Source organism: Neomonachus schauinslandi, chromosome 7 (genome assembly GCF_002201575.2).
Source record: "Neomonachus schauinslandi chromosome 7, ASM220157v2, whole genome shotgun sequence".
In the NCBI taxonomy this organism is placed as follows: domain Eukaryota; kingdom Metazoa; phylum Chordata; class Mammalia; order Carnivora; family Phocidae; genus Neomonachus; species Neomonachus schauinslandi.
In genome coordinates, this window is record NC_058409.1 from 108,825,496 (window position 1) to 108,844,861 (window position 19,366).

The window sequence follows — 19,366 nt, forward strand, 5'->3', positions numbered from 1 at the left end:
GAAGATAGCATGGTACTAGTTTAAAGTTAGTGAGATATATATGACCCCATTTATATGAGGTCCTGAAATAGGCTAAGTTAATCTCTCTTTTTTTAAAAGATTTTATTTATTTATTCATGAGAGACAGAGAGAGAGAGAGAGGCAGAGGGAGAAGCAGCCTCCCAAGGAGCAGGGAGCCCGACGCGGGACTCGATCCCAGGACCCTGGGATCATGACCTTAGGCGAAGGCAGATGCTCAACCATCTGAGCCACCCAGGTGCCCTAAGTTAATCTATTGTATAAGAAATCAGAATTGTACATCTGAAACTAATATAACACTGTATGTTAACCCTACTGAAATTTAAAAAAAAAGTGACAGCAGGGGTTACCTCAGTGAGTCGATTAACTGGGAAGGGACATGAAGGAAAATTTTCATTTGATGAAAATATTCTGTATTCTAATGTGGGTATGCATTTCTTAAAACTCATCAAACAACACCCTTAAATTTTTTGCATGTCACTGTGTTGCTTATACCGCAATGAAATGAACAAGACAACAAAAAAATCGCATTGTAGATTTTTAAAAAATGTAGCTTTAGAAATGAAAAGCATTTCAGTAAGAGAACAGACTATGAAGGTGAAACCTATTTTATATTTTTAAATAGTAGTTGATAATGTTCTGAGGTTCTGGTTTCTTGGAAAGGATCTTCATATTATTAATTATAGTTATAAATCAATGATATTATTTGGAAAACCTGCTTTAATATCTGTATTTGTTGGATAATTCCATAATTCATCCTTTTTAGCATTTCCACTTATGTATGTGAACTTACAGTCTCCTTTCCATTGGTTTGTAGCAGAGGTTTCTTCATCATATATGATTACAAAACAAGCCAAAAAAAAGGCTATGGTTGTGTCCTATCTTTAGAATTTCAGACCTTCCCAAGTAGGCTGGACTAGACCAGCACTCTCCACAGTGAGACACACAAGCTTGAAACCTACGGCCAGTGGGCAGAAGTGTCTGTTCAGGGTGGAAGAAGAGGAAGACGATGAGGAGGACAAGAAACCCTTGTTCTCCACACAAGTGGTTTTATGCTGGAAGCCGTCTGTGTTCACCACCTGACGTCTAGGAAGAGTGCTCCTATCTTCAACCGGGCCTTTAAGGAAAGGGAATCTGATGATGGGTTTGACACGGAGGAGAATCTACCTCCCAGGCTGAGCAGGTTGAAAATGAATGTGGTTTCTCTGGGTACAATTCACAAATCTACTTGAAGGTGTCAAGAAGTGGTCCTCAGCACTTTCATTTTCTCAGGGACGTAGGGAGCATTGTAATCACTGAAAATATATATATATATTTTTAAAAATTTTATTTTATTATGTTATGTTAGTCACCATACAATACATCATTAGTTTTTGATGTAGTGATCCACGATTCATTGTTTTCGTATAACACCCAGTGCTCCATGCAGTATGTGCCCTCTTTAATACCCATCACAGGGCTAACCCATCCCCTTACTCCCCTCCCCTCTAAAACCCTCAGTTTGTTTCTCAGAGTCCATAGTCTCTCATGGTTCATCTCTCCCTCCAATTTCATATAGACCAATGAAACAGAATAGAGAGCCCAGATATGGACCCTCAACTCTATGGTCAAATAATCTTCGACAAAGCAGGAAAAAATATGCAATGGAAAAAAGACAGTCTCTTCAATGAATGGTGCTGGGAAAACTGGACAGCCACATGCAGAAGAATGAAACTCGACCATTCTCTAACACCATACACAAAGATAAACTCAAAATGGATGAAAGACCTCAATGTGAGACAGGAATCCATCAAAATCCTAGAGGAGAACATAGGCAGTAACCTCTTTGACATTGGCCACAGCAACTTCTTTCAAGATACATCTCCAAAGGCTAGTGAAACAAAAGCAGAATTGAACTTTTAGGACTTCATCAAGATAAAAAGCTTCTGCACAGCAAAGGAAACAGTCAACAAAACAAAGAGGCAACCCACAGAATGGGAGAAGATATTTGCAAATGACACTACAGATAAAGGGCTGGTATCCAAGATCTATAAAGAACTTCTCAAACTCAACACCCAAAAAACAAATAATCAAGTCAAAAAATGGGCAGAAGACATGAAAAGACACTTCTCCAAAGAAGACATACAAATGGCTAACAGACACATGAAAAAATGTTCATCATCATTGGCCATCAGGGAAATTCAAATCAAAACCACATTGAGATACCACATTATACCAGTTAGAATGGCAAAAATTGACAAGGCAAGAAACAACAAATGTTGGAGAGGTTGTGGAGAAAGGGGAACCCTCTTACACTGTTGGTGGGAATGCAAGTTGGTACAGCCACTTTGGAAAACAGTGTGGAGTTGCCTCAAAAAATTAAAAATAGAGCTACCCTATGACCCAGCAATTGCACTACTGGGTATTTATCCCAAAGACACAGATGTAGTGAAAAGAAGGGCCATATGCACCCCCATGTTCATAGCAGCAATATCCGCAATAGCCAAACTGTGGAAAGAGCCGAGATGCCCTTCAACAGATGAATAGATAAAAAAGATGTGGTCCATATTCAATGGAATATTACTCAGCCATCAGAAAGGATGAATACCCAACGTCTACACCAACATGGATGGGACTGGAGGAGATTATGCTAAGTGAAATAAGTCAAGCAGAGAAAATCAATTATCATATGGTTTCACTTATTTGTGGAACATAAGGAATAGCACGGAGGACATTAGAAGGAAGGGAAAAATGAAAATATGTTTTTGAACTAAACCTGGGTCTTGAGTTCCACCTTAGGTGGACTTCCTTTCCTTGCATTAATTCTTCACGTGATTCCGTTCCCCCCTCCCCTTAAGATCTGGCCAATGATTGACTTGTTCTGAGTTTCAGTGTCCTCTTTACCCAGAGAAGCAGCTCTGATTTCTAGTAGATCTGGACTCTGCATAGAAGCTGACAGTGTTTTGGTTTTGTGCCATGGGTCTTTTTGTCGCTTCTGTCCAGTGGATGAAGCCACTGGAACACACACTTATTCCTGTTTTCTGAGTACTCTTTGGTGAATCCTATGGTGGGTAGTAGGATGACTTGTTCTTAGGAGTCTCTAACAGGATGCCCTGAGCAGAGGATGGCCTCCCTGGGGTGGATGGTCTCTAATCCTACATTCCCTATTTTATCTTCTCAAGCCAAAGGTATCCTAGCATTCTCAGGGTCTTTTGTCTTAAGTTGGTGAAAGATTCTTGTTCTGTTTCCTCTCTTCCTCAGCCTGAGCCCATGAGCCTATGAGCAAAATTTTAGGAAGATAACCACATGGCCATCTGGCCTTTTTTTTTTTTTTTATTATGCTATGTTAGTCACCATACAATACATCATTGGTTTTTGATGTGGTGATCCACGATCCATTGTTTTCGTATAACACCCAGTGCTCCATGCAGTACGTGCCCTCCTTAATACCCATCACCCGGCTAACCAATCCCCCCACCCCCCTCCCTTCTAGAACCCTCAGTTTGTTTCTGAGTCCATAGTCTCTCATGGTTCTTCTCTGCCTCTGATTACCACCCCCTTCATTTTTCCCTTCCTTCTCCTAATGTCCTCCATGCTATTCCTTATGTTCCACAAATAAGTGAAACCATATGATAATTGACTTTCTCTGCTTGACTTATTTCACTTAGCATAATCTCCTCCAGTCCCATCCATGTTGATGTAAAAGTAGGGTATTCATCCTTTCTGATGACTGAGTAATATCCATCTGGCCTTCTTTATGCACAGGTAATCATGCAGGAAAGGAGCTATTCAGCCCAGGGACTGAATCTTTCCTCTCCTTGATCTGCTTGAGGGTTTCCTCGAAGGGGCTTTTTGTAGCCTCAGCTATGGGATCAGCCTTTGAAATATGGGTGGCTGAAGAAGGAAGGTATATTCATAAGTCTGGAGTCACGGTCAGGAGTTAGGTCTAAAGACAAAGAGGGTCTAGCTGGGAAACAGGGCCCAATATCTGAGTGTTCTCTAGAGGAGGAAGGGAAAAGGGAAGAGGTGGTGTGGAAGAAGATGGTGTGAACAATGTTGCATTCAATGTTAAATGGAGCTTTGATGAAATGCCCCCAGTGTTGATGGTGGAAACAATGGAAGAGAAAGGGTGGTCCAATCCAGTGGAAAATGGGAGGCCAGAGTGAGTGACAACTCAGTGAATCCCAAAGGTGATAGAGAGTCAAACAGCATTTCCCCCCAGCTCCTCTTCCCACAGGATGTCTGCTTCTTTGGTCGCTCTATTATACTCCTTGGAGCATGGATCTTGTTCTAACTTCTCTAGAAAGGTACCCTCAAAGGAGAGCTTGTTCAGGTGCCTGTAAGAGACAAGAGGTTAAAAAGGTATCCAGGAGCAGAATGGGGATGGGCTGGCCTAGCAGACCTGGCAAAGGTCACCTTTCTCAAAATTCCTGACTTCATGATACCCCTATTATCTCTCAACCCAAGGCTTCCTGTCGCATTCCATTCTCTTTTCATGCCATCTCTGGGCTATTATGGGGTCCTGGAATTTCAAGGGACAAACCAGGAAGAGGGACATATGGAAAAATGGAAGAAACAAATCATCATTTCCAAAGAGAAAGTTGGTCTTGTGTCATTTTTGTGCCTTTCAGGTAAGCTCTCAAGTTAGGAGAATAGCTTATCAGTTGAAGGAAGAAACAAGAGATCATATAGGAGCCTTTGTAAAATGTTCGACTGGGAAAAGCCTACCTCAAAATTCAATGCTGAGAGCCCCAGAAATTAGGACTTAATGTCAAAAGGTCAATGACAAAATAAGAAGGCTAACCTAGATTACAATGCAGTGTCATTTACAAAGTGCTACCATGCACATTGTCCCAGCTGATTATCACAACATCTCTGTGAGGTTGCCAAGTCAGATGCTCTCTCAAAGGATGAGTGAATATTAGGGAAGTTTACAACTTGTACAAAGTCAGGCCTCAAAATGTTGCCTCCAAAACAACCTATATGACTTCTGCTACATCTCAGAAGGCCACCCCATGCACACAACACATAGGCCAGCTTCATCAGTGTTTAATTCCCATGGAGGGTCAGAAAAGGGTTAGAAGTGTCCCAGATTCTGATTTACATCCAATGGGCTTTTCTCAGAGGACGATGTTTTTTGAGGACTGACTAGGAACTGATATCCCAGCAATTGTGGACCTAAGGCCTCAGAGAAAAAGATTATTCCTGGGGGAGGCCTGGGTTGAATAGCAAAATCTTAGCTTTGAAAGCTTCCACTTTGTTTTTCTTCCTGCTATTGAGTTGATGCTGAAAGGGGAAAAAATGAGAAGTGGGATGGATTCATTTCTTATACTCCTCATTCTAAGCAAGCAACAGACATTCATTAACGAGGAAAGTGACATTCTGTGTTGATTGATTTCTGTATCGCTTCCATGTTACTCATTTTTAAAGTAGACATAATTTCTACTGATTCTTTTTTGTAAACTTTAGGAATGGTTTACTGCCTATGGTCCTCAATTGATATTTCAGACAGTAGTCCTCTACTGTAAAGGGGCACAGAAACTCACATTTTCCAAAACTTGTATGCTCAGTTCTGTAGAATTCTGCTCCATGAGTAGAATCTGTATCAGAGGCTTTCAGAGGCTAAGCATTGCTCTCCAAGTCAGCCTTAACACCAGGGAGAGGCTTGGCGCGGACACACTTAAAATGGGAAGGCAGCAACTGAACAAGTACTGAAGGCCTGTTTTCCCCAAGTACCCTAAACTCCATGAACCAGTGAATCAATCCATGGCTCATGAATCACAGTGTTTGGAAGTTTACCCTGAAACTCTTTATCACATCTAGGTAGATAGTCTGTAACTTTGTATAGAAACCCTAGTCTCCACTATACTCCTTGCCCACCCAATCTCTCCTCCTGGACAAATGATATGCTAATCTCTCCTGACAATTCCCATAACTGATTTAGAATAGTGGGAGTAGGAAAAGAAAATAATAGGAGTCAAGTTGATCTCATTTGTGGGCTGAGCCTAGAGTTTCCTTACCTGACTGATGTCTCTGTTTTTTTCAAATGTTTCTTGCAGACATAAATATGTATACCACTGAATTCAGTAACAAGACAGAAAGATGCCAATTCTGTACAAAAAATAAAAGATGGAACCAATGCCTAAGGACTCACTGAAATGCAGAAGCAACCAGTCAAAGTTCTCCCTCATCTAAAGTGTACTACTAACTCAGGCAGCTGAGAACAGAGAGTAGAACTCCAACCTAGACTTCCAGGCCTGCATCACAGAGCTAGGGAACAGTGACAAAGTGTTCTGGAATGTGAGGGGGCCAGAAATGAGGAAGGTGAACCTAATCCCTATCCCCCAAGATCCAGTCTAGCAGATCCTTCCTGGCCACTAAATTCCTCCTGGTTCTTTCCATTTTCTACCTACAACCTACAATTTTATTTTTTACCTAGAATTTGGCACATCATATGTATGTATATATACGTATACCTTAGTGCAAGTTTCTCTTTACTCCCATCTGTAACCCAGATATTAGTGGTTTCTGTTTCCTCCTTGGACATACAGGCTTAGACCTTACCAATTCCACAGCCTTTGGAGGTCTGAAGACCTCCCAGGAGTTTTTACTAATTTCCAGGCTCTATTTTTAAAAACATATTTTTAAGAAGTCTAATGCACAGACAGAAACTGCAAATATATTCAGCAGGCAGTATGATGAATTTTCACACGCTAAATATACTGTGAAACTAGCACCTGTATTAAAAGGCAGATTTTTTTTTTCAGGACCTAAAATCCTCCCTCGTGCTCCCTTCCTCACCTGTCCTGTTGTGCATTGAGTGTAACCCCTCTTGTGCATTCTAACAGAACCAATTACTTTTGCCAGGCACACTTTTATGCCCTTCATGTATATTTATTCATCTGGTAAACACATTCTTTACCACCAAACTGTGTTGTGTAAACTATCATGGCAGGCTGGATCAACAGTCCAAATCAATGCAATTGGATGTGTTGAAGAATTACCACTTACCTCTATTTAGCACTTACCACATGATTTCAAACATACTCTTTTTTTAAAAGATTTATTTATTTGAGAGAGGTGGGGGAGGGGCAGAGAGAGAGAGAGAGAATCTCCAGCAGACTCCCTGCTGAGCAAGAAGCCCAATGCAGGGCTCCACGACCCTGAGATCATGACCAGAGCCAAAATCAAGAGTCAAGTGCCTAACCTATCGAGCCACTCAGGCGCCCCTCAAACATACTCTTTTAATTGACACAGTTACACTTGTGGCTCAGAATACTGTGGGAAACATGAGACTCTGAGAAAGGGACTCGCCCAAAGGTCACACCTGTTAAAGAGCAGACAGATTTGAGCCCTCAATAGATTAGGGTGCATTATTTTCTTCTCCATTTCTCAGAGGACAGGAGGAAACTGAGGCCAGGAGAGGTTAAATGAGTGATAGTGCCCTGTCTCTAACTTGTCCAGCTCAGCACTCTGCATGTGGTTGTTGCTAAACTTGTATAAAGTCCTAGTTAGTCCTTGTGTCTGTACTGAATATTTACATGAAGCTTGACCCTTGGGGTAGTCTGGGTTCTTGACAACATTTATGCAGGTAATAGGAGATTTTTCTCGAAGTCCAGGCAGATGCTGCAGAAAGATGAAAGGAGAATTAGGGATATAAAGAAGGCAGAGTGTGAGCAGGGCATAGCATCTCTGTGAATTGGGGATCCAGTAGGGGTGACTTGTGGGCACTTGACCTGTCTTTATAGCCACAACCACCTTTGGAAAGGAGTGAACAGCAACTACTTAAGGCTGTGGGGCATTACGGTTTCCATCAGCGCACTTGGGTAGACATCCTAGCTCTGCAAGTCACTAGTTGTACACCCTGGGTGGATCATTCCATCCCTCAGGGTTCTGCTTTCTTCATTTGTAAAATAGTGTTGATAGAATGACGGCTCACCAACATGACAGTTGGATTAAATAAGGTCATTTATTTACCTTATAGGTGGCACAAAAGATGCCACCAATACATTTTGTTTCTCTTCCTATGTCCTGTCTTTGTTGAACTTTCTTCCCTTGATACTGATTTAGTGTAAGTATTGATGAGATCTTACTCCCTTGCAAAAGAGAAATGAAGTGGAAAATAATGTTTTTTTTAAAGACCACTTTATTGAGGTATGATTGACATACAAAAACTGTACACATTTAATGTATACAACTTGATGAGTTTGGAGATAATAATAAGGCTTTCTTTAATGTCTTCTTTTTTTAAAGATTTACTTATTAGAAAGAGAGAGCACATGCATGAGTGGGGGGGAGGGGCAGAGGGAGAGAATATTCAAGCAGGCCCCCCCACTGAGTGGGGAGCCCAATGTGGGGCTCGATCTCACAACCCATGAGATCATGACCTGAGCCAAAACCAAGAGTCAGACACTCAACCCACTGAGCCACCCAGGTGCCCTATCTTTAATGTCTTCTTAGTGTTGGGTGGTTTCATCAATCTTACATGACTGGCAACAAGGCCTAATTTAGATATAGTGAGTGGGGAGTAAAGAACATTGGATATATAGGACAGGAGAACACTGTGAAATAGAAGATGTGTTATATACTGCTGAGCAAGGAAAAGGACGACAGGCAACTTGTCAGTGGAAATAATGCCAGCCAGAAGATAGTGGAGTAACTTCTTTACGGTACTGAGATCTGAAAAGGAAGAAAGAGGAAGGAAGGGGGGAGGGGGGAGGGAGGAGGAAAGGAAAGAAGGAAGGAAGGAAGGAGAAAAGAAAGAGGAAGAAAGGGAAAGAGAAAGAAAAAGAAAGACAAAGAAAGAAAGAAAGAAAAAGAAAGAAAAAGAAAGGAGAAAAACTGTTCACCTAGAATTCTTGGTTCAGCAAAAAATACATTTAAGAAACAAAAGTGAGAGGGCGCCTGGGTGGCTCAGTTGGTTAAGCAACTGCCTTCGGCTCAGGTCATGATCCTGGAGTCCCTGGATCGAGTCCCGCATGGGGCTCCCTGCTCGGCAGGGAGTCTGCTTCTCCCTCTCCCACTCCCCGTTTGTGTTCCCTCTCTCGCTGTGTCTTTCTCTGTCAAATAAATAAATAAAATCTTTAAAAAAAAAAAAAAAAGAAACAAAAGTGAGATGTAGATGTCTTCAGAACTACAAAAACTGAAAGAATTTATAACCAACAGATGTGCACTGCAAGAAAGACTGAAGAAAATCTTACAATCACAAGGAAAATACAGCAGATTGAAATCTGGATATATTTGAGGAATGAAAAGCATATAAATGTAACACTTTTTTCCTTCATTTAAAAATCTCTTCAGAAGATAATTGCCTAAGGCAGAAATAATAACGTGTAGTAGGGTTTTTTAGCATATGTGTAATATGCATAACAAGAATAGTACAAAGGCAAGGAAGAGGTAAATGGAAATATATTATTGTATGATTCTTAATCTGTACCTAAAATTGTATATTACTTGAACATAGTTTGAAACAAGTTAAAGATGTATGCTATAAATGTTTGGCTAAGCATACATCAAGAAATAAAACAGAATTATAAAACCTACTGAATTATTACAAAACAAGACCCCCCAAAAAGGCCAAAAATATATATAACAGGTTGCTAGGTTTAAATACAAACGTATCATTTGTAACAGTCCAAATGACTGAATTAAAAGCCAGAGATTTTCAAATTGAATATAAAAGCAATACCCAATTATATGTTACCCATAAGAAACTCATTATAAATATAAAAAAGACTAAAAGTAACAAAATGAAAAAAATATACCATACAAAAACTAATTCAAAGAATGAGTAGCTATGTTACTATCAGGCAAATTAGATTAGAGCATAGAATACAACCAAGGATGAAAGGGTCATTTCATAAGGATAATGGGGCCAATTTATCAAGAAGATGAAACAATACTAAATTTTTATGCACCAAATAACAATGCATCCAGATACATGATGCAAAACTGATAGACCTAAAAGAAGAAATAGACAAATCCAAAATTATAGTGAGAGAATTTAATACCAATCTCTTAGTAATTGATAGAACAAGTAGAAAGAAATTCTGTGAAAATGTAGTAGAATTAAACAAAACATTCAACTATACTGACCTAATTAACAGGACACTCTACCAAAACACAGCAAAATACCAATTTTTTCTCATGTGTGCATGGAACATTTACAAAGACAAATCACATTTTGTGCCACAAAATTAAGAGACATAACCAAATACAAGGTGTAGACCTTATCTGTATCCTGATTAGTATGAACCTTCTGAAAAAAAAAACCAAGAGGCAAAAGAGGAAATTTAAAAAGGTACTAAAACAATAATATTAAATAATGATTGTTAACTTCACAACTTCCTCTATTTATTTTGGTGTCATCATTGACCCTGCTCAGAGCCAATTCTTTTTTTCTTTCTTTTCCTATGTTATATATTTCAGGAGACTTTTATCCACAGTTAAAATATTTGGTCAAATTATGACAACTCCATTTATCAACATTATCATTTCGTGTAAGGTAAGCAATTCAGATGGTGGTTTCATGCAAATTTTTAAGGTTGACATATCTGTTCAATTGAATTATACTAACACGATATATATTTTCTTTTTTTTTTTAAATACTTATTTTAGAGAGAGCATGAGTGGGGGTGGGTAGAGGGAGAGAATCCTCAACCAGACTCTCCACTGACCATGGAGTCTGGCCTGGGGCTCGATCTCATGACCCATGAGACCATGACCTAGCTGATACCAAGAGTCAGACGCTTAACTGACTGAGCTGCCCAGGTACCCCACAATATATATTTTCTTAAAGTCTTTTGAATTAAGACATTGATTTGTTTCCCAAAAGGATGCATTAGATTTTCCTAATTGCCTTCTATCTCTCACCCTCCTCAATCTTGGGCCCAAGGAAGGGATGGGTTTTGTGCTGGGTTAGGGTGGCAAAGAATTGCACAAGAGGTAGAGCCACAAGCAGGACAGAGCTTATTCACTTTCCGGGGGGAGAGGGGCCAGACATCTAGAGAAATGTCTGCCCCAAGCTTCTGTCAGGCTGGGCCTTTTAAGGGGTTTTTAAGGATGGAAGAGGGTTGCAGCTGTGCCCATGGCAGATTGTGGGGAGGGGGTCAGTTTTTGGCCAGGTCGAGCAGAAGGCAGCAGGTTTTTTGAGGGGCTCTGTCTGGGGCTCGTCTGGGATGTGGATTGTGGTCAGGCTAGAGAAGAATATATTTTGTAGTTGGGGTCAGAAAAACAAAGAGATAGGGCCAAGTACAGACACCTGTGAGTTTTGTATGAAAGTGGGACTGGGCGGGGTGGGGGAGGGGGGTGTTTTGAATAGATTCCTTTCGTGCTAGAAGTAAACCCAGATGCGAATTGTAGACATGAGGGAGGAGGAGAGGAGCCATCATGCAGAGAACTCCAAGAATTTTTCCAGACTCAGGCTCCTCTTACAGGAGGAGGATGGACTTACTGTCTAGTGCTAGAAATACTCCTAGGGGCCTGTGGCAGAAAAGCTTTCTGAATTTTCTGATTCCTGATTCAATCTCCCTTGAGATGGGAACTTGGAAGTTCCAATTGTTGATGAATTTGCATGTCCCAGTTCGAGCCTGTTTGAGTGCAGTGTATGGACTCCTGCAGGAAGGCAGACAGGGCCCCTTAGCAGAGAATATGGAGCTGGGCCACAGGCCAGGCAGAGAACAGGGGCTAAGAGTAGCTGCCGCTTTCCACGCCTCTGTCACCTGGGAACTTCACACAGAAGACCAGAGCCCAGAAGAAATAATCCTCCAGGAAGGGAATGAAGAAAACTATTAGTGAGGAACATTTATTATTCATTAGTTTATGGTTGTTTAGAGAAGGACTATTACACTAGAGAAGAACAATTTTATATTCTGATCATAGTTCTATTTTGTAAAAATGTATTACTCCAAAGTGAAATATTAGTGACTCAACTGAGTACACTTAAGATTTTTGCACTTCACTGTGTGTTAATAATATGTCAGTGGAAGAAATAAGAAACAACAAAAATCATATTATAAAAATAGCAAAAGCAAAAATTTTAAATGTATCACCAGTAATGGAAATTATTCCAGTGAGAAAGGATAATAGAAAGGCTCAACTAGGGGCACCTGGTGGCTCAGTCGGTTAAGCGTCTGCCTTTGGCTCAGGTCGTGATCCCAGGGTCCTGGGACCGAGTCCCGCATCGGGCTCCCTGCTCAGTGGGAAGCCTGCTTCTCCCTCTCCCACTCTGCCTGCTTGTGTTCCCTCTCTCGCTGTGTCTCTCACTGTCAAATAAATAAATAAAATCTTTAAAAAAAAAAGGCTCAACTATTTCATATTTCTAAAGGACAGTTCAAAGTTACCCCTAAGATGCTTACCTCTTAGAAAACGATAAAAGAATGTGATTATTGATCATTCATATTAAGGATTACAGTTAAAAGCAACAGAATTATTTGGAAGTAATTGTTGGTGGGGTTATAATATCTTTATGCAGATATTTCCATTTTTTTTCTGTGTACAATTTTGACTTATGTTTTCAAATTCATAGTCCCCCTTTTATTAGTTTGCATCAAAGGTTCTTTGAATTTTAATCATTACCAAAAAAGACAATGTTTTTTCTCCTGTTCTCATAATTTCAGATTGTCTCATCCATCTTTATGGACATTCTTCATTAATATCATCCTTATTCAAGATAAGATCACTATAGTCATGGGAATAAAAGGTACAGCATAGGGAATAGTAGTCAGTGGTACTATAATGGTGATGTATGGGGACAGATGGGAGCTATACTTGTGGTGAGCATGGCATAATGTATAGAATTGTTGAATAGCTATACTGTATACCTGGGACTAATGTAACATTGAGTGTCAACCAGACTCAAAAAAAAAAAAAAAAAAGCCAAGCAGCAGGTGAACTTCCCCATCTCCAATAACTTCCCAAGGGCTGTTTTAATTCAATTTTAAAGTAGAATATTCTGATGCCAGTAAGCAAGGCAGGTGGTACAGGCCCCGAGCAATTGGCCTCATAGCTGTGTCTGTATGTGCACAGGGATCACTAAGGTGGGAGCCACAGAAGCAATAGTGGTGACAGCAATAGGTACAGCCCCAGGAGAGAAGAGGGGCTCCACGTGGAACAGCAAGCACAGGGACCTGGCTGGATTCCTGACCATTCCCGGACCCCACCCCTCTAGTGACTGTAATGAACTCTCTGGCCTGAGCACCAGAACAGGTACTGTAGATGCCCAGGCAGTAAACTTTGTCAGTAAATTATTACAGAATAACAGCATATCCATGGACATTGTAATAAAACATATCAAGAAGTTATTAGAATTCTTCAAAGAGTTCAGAGTCTCTGAAAATTTGAAAATTGCTGGGTCAATGCAAGTACCCACAAGCTTAGAAATACAAATTACATTTAAAGATCACCCAATTCAACAGAAAAAAAAAGAAACTCCACTGTGTTTTTACATGAAGCTTTGCATAAACCAATTAAGACAATTTGAAAATTAATTTTTCTTTTTAATTGAATATACAGAGAGACAATGTGTAAACAGGTGTTTTGCGCTATTTCATGAAGGCACTTTTGGTTTCTTGCATGACCTCCACAAATTACAGAAAATGTTATAGGAAACATTAAATTGCCATTGCATAACCTTTACAGTTAAATTCAGACAGGAAACTCAGCTGTATGAAGAGCTAAATCTTTTTTTTTTTTTTAAAGATTTTATTTATTTGACAGAGAGACACAGCGAGAGAGGGAACACAAGCAGGGGGAGTGGGAGAGGGAGAAGCAGGCTTCCCGCGGAGCAGGGAGCCTGATGCGGGGCTCAATCCCAGGACCCTGGGACCATGACCTGAGCCGAAGGCAGACGCTTAACGACTGAGCCACCCAGGCGCCCCAAGAGCTAAATCTTTTTAGAAAAAGTGTTGTGAAACTCATCAACTGTAAAGGTACGATAATTTATACTTCAAGATAATTTATCAGAAATATGTCCCAGTGTTGTCACAGTCTATAAAATACTCTTAACAACTCCAGTAATGGTTGCATCAATGGAAATAGTCTTCTCAAAATTAAAAATTATAAAAAGTCAGTTGCAATCTTGGATTTGCCAAGAGCTACTCACTTTGCTTTCAATTATATCAATTTGATAATAAAGTTACTAAAAGTATAAATTTTGAAGACATAATAAATTTGCATAAAGACAAGCCAAAAATATCTGCTCAATCAAGACATCAAAATCATATAGTATTTTATCCATTATTTTATATAAATGACACCAAAATAATATTTTTTTACAATTTTAAAATTTACATTCTTATATATCATTATTACCTCTATTATATTTTATAAGTAACAAAATATTTTTAAGGTAAAATCTTTATATTTTAGTATCCTTAGTAGTCCTTTCTTTTAAAGTTTTGAACAAGGGTCCCCATATATTCATTTTGCAGTGGGCCCTAACATAAAACAATATGTTACACACACTCCTATTTACTCAATAATTTTTTGGTTTTATGATTAGAATTTTTTCATTTGTAGGGCACATACAATTTGCTTTGATATTCTTTCAGTTAGTTTATATGTTGATGCATTTTATAAAATTGTGTACCTTTAAGAAAATTTTGATATTTAACATGATGCTCAAAGTGCAGTGCAGTTATATGTCACCTGTACATGAAAGATCACAAATAGTGATTTGTATTATTTGAAGGAAAAGTAACAGGAGTACCAACCACCACCCTGGTTTTGATCCCACAGCTCCAGATACTCTGGGCTCATTGCTATCTGGAAATGTCCCAAAAGCTTAGAACAATGTCTGCCAGAGAGTAGGTATCCAGTAAATATTTGCTGAATAATTGAATAAAAAATTTCTTGATTCTGTGCATGGGAAAATAAAGGTTTAAGTAACTGCATCTCTTCAGCTTAATAGGTGTTATTTAATATATATATTAAATATATATTTATGGAGTAGGCACATATGCTGTTTAGATTTTGAGTGTTGAGTAAATAGGATGTTATTTAATATACATTTTGTAGGGATAGAGAACATATGACCTAGGATTGCCTTTTAGCTGAAAACGTGGTTGTTGGAGGAAGGGTAGGCCTGTGAGCTTAAAGATGACAATGTAAGAGTCAGCATCAGCTGAGATTGGGAGAAAGGAGATAAATTCTGTGATAAGCTAGCAGCAATTGGGTAAGGACTAAATCACCCAGTAATAATGACAGGTTACTTCATATGTATGATGACTTCTTTGTGTTCATGGTACCTACACCCCTTATGGACCAGAAAGGTCCATGAATTAGACCTGCTGTTTCTGGCCTGAGCACGGTGGCTCTGTGACATTGGCAGCAATATTTTTTTTTGGCATCTGATTCAAGAGACAGAGTCTGTAGAGAAAAGTCCAGATACGTTCTTAAGTTGCCATCGCCATAATTAAGACCGTGGGCTGAATGCTTTGAAAAAGAAAGAAACATCAAAGTTCTCAAAATCTTCACTTAAACCCTGTGGCTTAAGGTTAAAGACTGGCAGGAAAAATTTAAGTAACAGTGTAAGTTACCAATTTGACAACTCTTTCTTCTACATTTGAGTTAATTTTCTGGATATGTTTTGCTTCTTATTATTTTTAAAATATTTACATAGGATAGAAATTTAAAATTCATTTATCTAAAATGCTTACAAACTCACTGTAATTATGTGTAGTATATACAGATGATTCATTCTAATTGAATTATTCTCTTTATCCCAAATAGTTTTTTCTAATGCTGAATCCCCTCAGATTTTAAATTCAAAATCTGAACAATATCACAAGATATTTGATGCATACGTTAGATCCCTATGGAAAATTAAGCCAAGTATCATGGGCTCCATGATAAAATATCTAGTTTATAAACAAGAACCAAATTAATCATAATATGGAGTAATTTTTGTTTTCTAGTTATTGTGAAGTTGAGATTATCATTTAGACACAGTCCCCAAAGTTTCGTGTTCATTATAATTACTAGGTTTACTCTAGTCTAGCTGAATATTTGGAGCTGTGTAAACATGGATTCAAAACCCAAAAATGGGGGCACCTGGGTGGCCCAGTGGGTTGAGCCTCTGACTCTTGGTTTTGGCTCAGGTTGTGATCTCAGGGTCTTGAGATGGAACCAGCTTAGGCTCTGCACCCCACCTCAGGCTCTGAGCTCAGTGAGGAGGCTGCTTAGGACCGTCTCTCCCTCCCCCTCTACCCCTCCCCCGCCACGCTCATGCTCAAACATGCAATCTCTCTCTAAAAAAAGAAAAGATAAATCTTAAAAAAGAATGTTTTCTAAGCTCTAGCTACTGGAAAAGAAGCTTGACATATGGTAATGTGGAGATGTTTTCTGGAAATATCAAGTTGATACTCTTTCCAGTTATACTGGATTCAACAAGTACCAAGAGTTTTGACTCCCAACTTTCCCAGGCTCCGCTAGAACACCACACAGACACTGAGAATAGTAGGCACATATGCTGTTCAGATTTTGAGTGTTGAGTAAACAGGATTTCCTGAAATGAACGAAGAGAAAAAGAAGGCTGGTAATTACTTGATGGTTTTGGACCAATCTAACTGGAGTGATGGAATTGCTATTCATAGAGTCTGGGTAACTGTTGGTGAAACAGAGGGAAAATAATAGTTCCATATATGTTTATCTTTTTATCAATATGTAAGAGCTCCTTAATGGTAGAGAAATATAGCTTTCACTTGATATAAGTTGCAATTTTTATTGTTTTATGGGTTATTTTTACTAACCCATAACTATAATTAGCATTGCTAATTATACATTTTTGATAATTGATTGTATTTTATTGTGGGTACATTTTTCATTAGACTTTTAGATGCCTTTCTCACACAAAGATTTTTAAATAACTCTTATCTTTTTTTTTTTAAGATTTTATTTATTTATTTGACAGAGAGAGACACAGCAAGAGAGGGAACACAAGCAAGGGGAGTGGGAGAGGGAGAAGCAGGCCTCCCGAGGAGCAGGGAGGCCAACGCGGGGCCCGACCCCAGGACCCTGGGATCATGACCTGAGCCGAAGGCAGATGCTTAATGACCGAGCCACCCAGGCACCCCAAATAACTCTTATGTTCTTTAGTACATTTTGATTTAATCTTAACACTTAAATCTTTGATCTATTTGAAGTTATTCTACAGTAAAGTAGGTAATAGAAGTGAAAATTTATTTTCCCCCCATAGGGCTATCAAGTAGTCTCAAGTTTCAAGTCTAATTATTGAATATTTCATCTTTTTTAGGCTAATACTAATCACCAACTTTATAACATATAAAATTTATGGATATGATTGAGCTTATTGTTTTGTTCTTTTGAAAAGATAATATACAAAATCCAAGTTTGGAAATTTGAATCTCAAGAGCCATTGGAACATCTGTGTATTTCTGAATCCTTCTTCTAATTCACCTCCATTGTTCACGCTATTCTGCCTTACTGAAGTCTGATGTACTGCATATATTGAAACATGCTTGAACTTCATCAGATGCAAACTGATCAATGTACCATTTCTATTTCTAATTTACTCTAAGTATATTCATTCCATCTGTCATGCCTGCTGCCTTTAGCCTTGCTCCCTGCTTTATATTGCATGCCCCATGGATCCTCACTGTGCACAGAGACAGAAAGCTGGAAAATATATAAAAAGTTCTAGACTATGAAGAATTATGAGCCCAGAGGATGGCTAAGAGAGGTGAGGGTCAGAAGCATTCTCATTGGAGCCCAGTGTCCCTTTCATGCATGCTCAGAAATGTGTCATTGTCTTCCACCAGTGCCTTAAGAGAAGCCACATTTCACAATGTACAGTAAGGTGTCTGGGGAGTGCAGGATGATCTGGCATATGCTAATTCACTCTCAGTACTCCCTGCCATGATCTGCACTGCTACTGATGCGGGTCCCTGCAAAAAGAAAAGAATTAACAACGGCTCTGTAACTCCCTCTTGCATGTAAACACTCTGATGGAATTTACAAGTAGGAAGATAACCAAAGAAGTTCTCATCTAAGAATGTTTTTAGTGGAATTTTTGCATTGCTTACTATAAACTAATCTGGAATTCATGGATTAGCGGTACAATTTAGAGGACAGAAGTTAGTCAGGTAAGTTCCCTGTGTAACTGATGGAATGTAAAAACGAAGAGGCGCTGAACTTAAATAGCTTCCTAGGACAAGCTGTACAACACATGTACAACACACACAGTGAACACTCATCTCTTTGCCCGAAAACAAAATATATCCCAGTGCAAAAATCTATTGTTTTGGAGGTACAGATGATAGTTCGGACCCTTCCAGAGATAGACGTTGCTATCTTTGTGCTTGCTTTTTTTTTTTTTTTTTTTTTAAGATTTTACTTATTTATTTGAGAGAGAGAGAATGAGAGAGAGCACATGAGAGGGGGGAGGGCCAGAGGGAGAAGCAGACTCCCTGCCGAGCAGGGAGCCCGATGCGGGACTCGATCCAGGGACTCCAGGATCATGACCTGAGCCGAAGGCAGTCACTTAACCAACTGAGCCACCCAGGCGCCCGTTTGTGCTTGCTTTTTGCTTGTATCCTTCACTGATTATTAGTGAAGCACATATGCTAAAATTGGAATAACACAGAGAAGATTAGCATGGCCCCTGCGCAAGGATGACCCACTATTAAGTAAAGTGCATTCTTTCTAGGGCTCTGCTTTGACAATTTGACCTCTGTGGGTAGAGTGTAAGGACTTCTCATCAGAATTGTGCCATTCAACCAGCTTTTAGTGTGCTTCTGAAACTGCTATAAATTCTTTTTTTTTTTTCTGTATTTGTTAATTCTATTTTAACGGACCCAATGGGTACCCATCCATTTTTTTTTAATTCTTATGCTCAGCTTCTCATTATTATCTTATTTTCTCCAAAATTTTCAATTATTTTAGGTCTTTAAATTTTCTGGTTCTTGTCTTTTTCTGCCACATTTGATTCCTTGGGGGGCAATCATTAATTTTGATAAAGTTATTCATAAAATCATTGTTTTCTCCCTAGGTTGTACAGGAGATCACAGTCCTTCTGTTTGGTTCATCATATTCAAAACACTCAATGAGAATCAAAACACTTGATTTCTTAGTTGAACTGCTTGTCCCCTTCTCATTTTATAGGAATAGAAAATTCCTCACATGTTCTCATCGAGAACAGTGATGCCAAAGTGGTCCATCTGGTGTGTAAAGCTGCAGGGTGGTACCCAGAGCCTGAGGCAAGCTGGAAAGCTTAAAGCCACAGTCTAAAGGTGACAGCACAAATGGGAAAAGCTTATTCTCCAATGAATCTTTCATCCTGGTAACTGAACTCAAAAGACTGTGCTCTCTGTTCCATCCTCAACTCCAGGCTCAACCGGAAAAAGGGGACAAC

General features: G+C 39.3%; 1 non-coding gene across 1 annotated transcript; it reads left to right on the forward strand.

Moving 5' to 3' along the window:
* Positions 1 to 18,558: 18,558 nt before the first annotated feature.
* On the forward strand, positions 18,559 to 18,661 carry LOC123325359. Its single transcript, XR_006540377.1, has one exon. It is a non-coding gene; the product is annotated as a U6 spliceosomal RNA (small nuclear RNA).
* Positions 18,662 to 19,366: the final 705 nt, after the last annotated feature.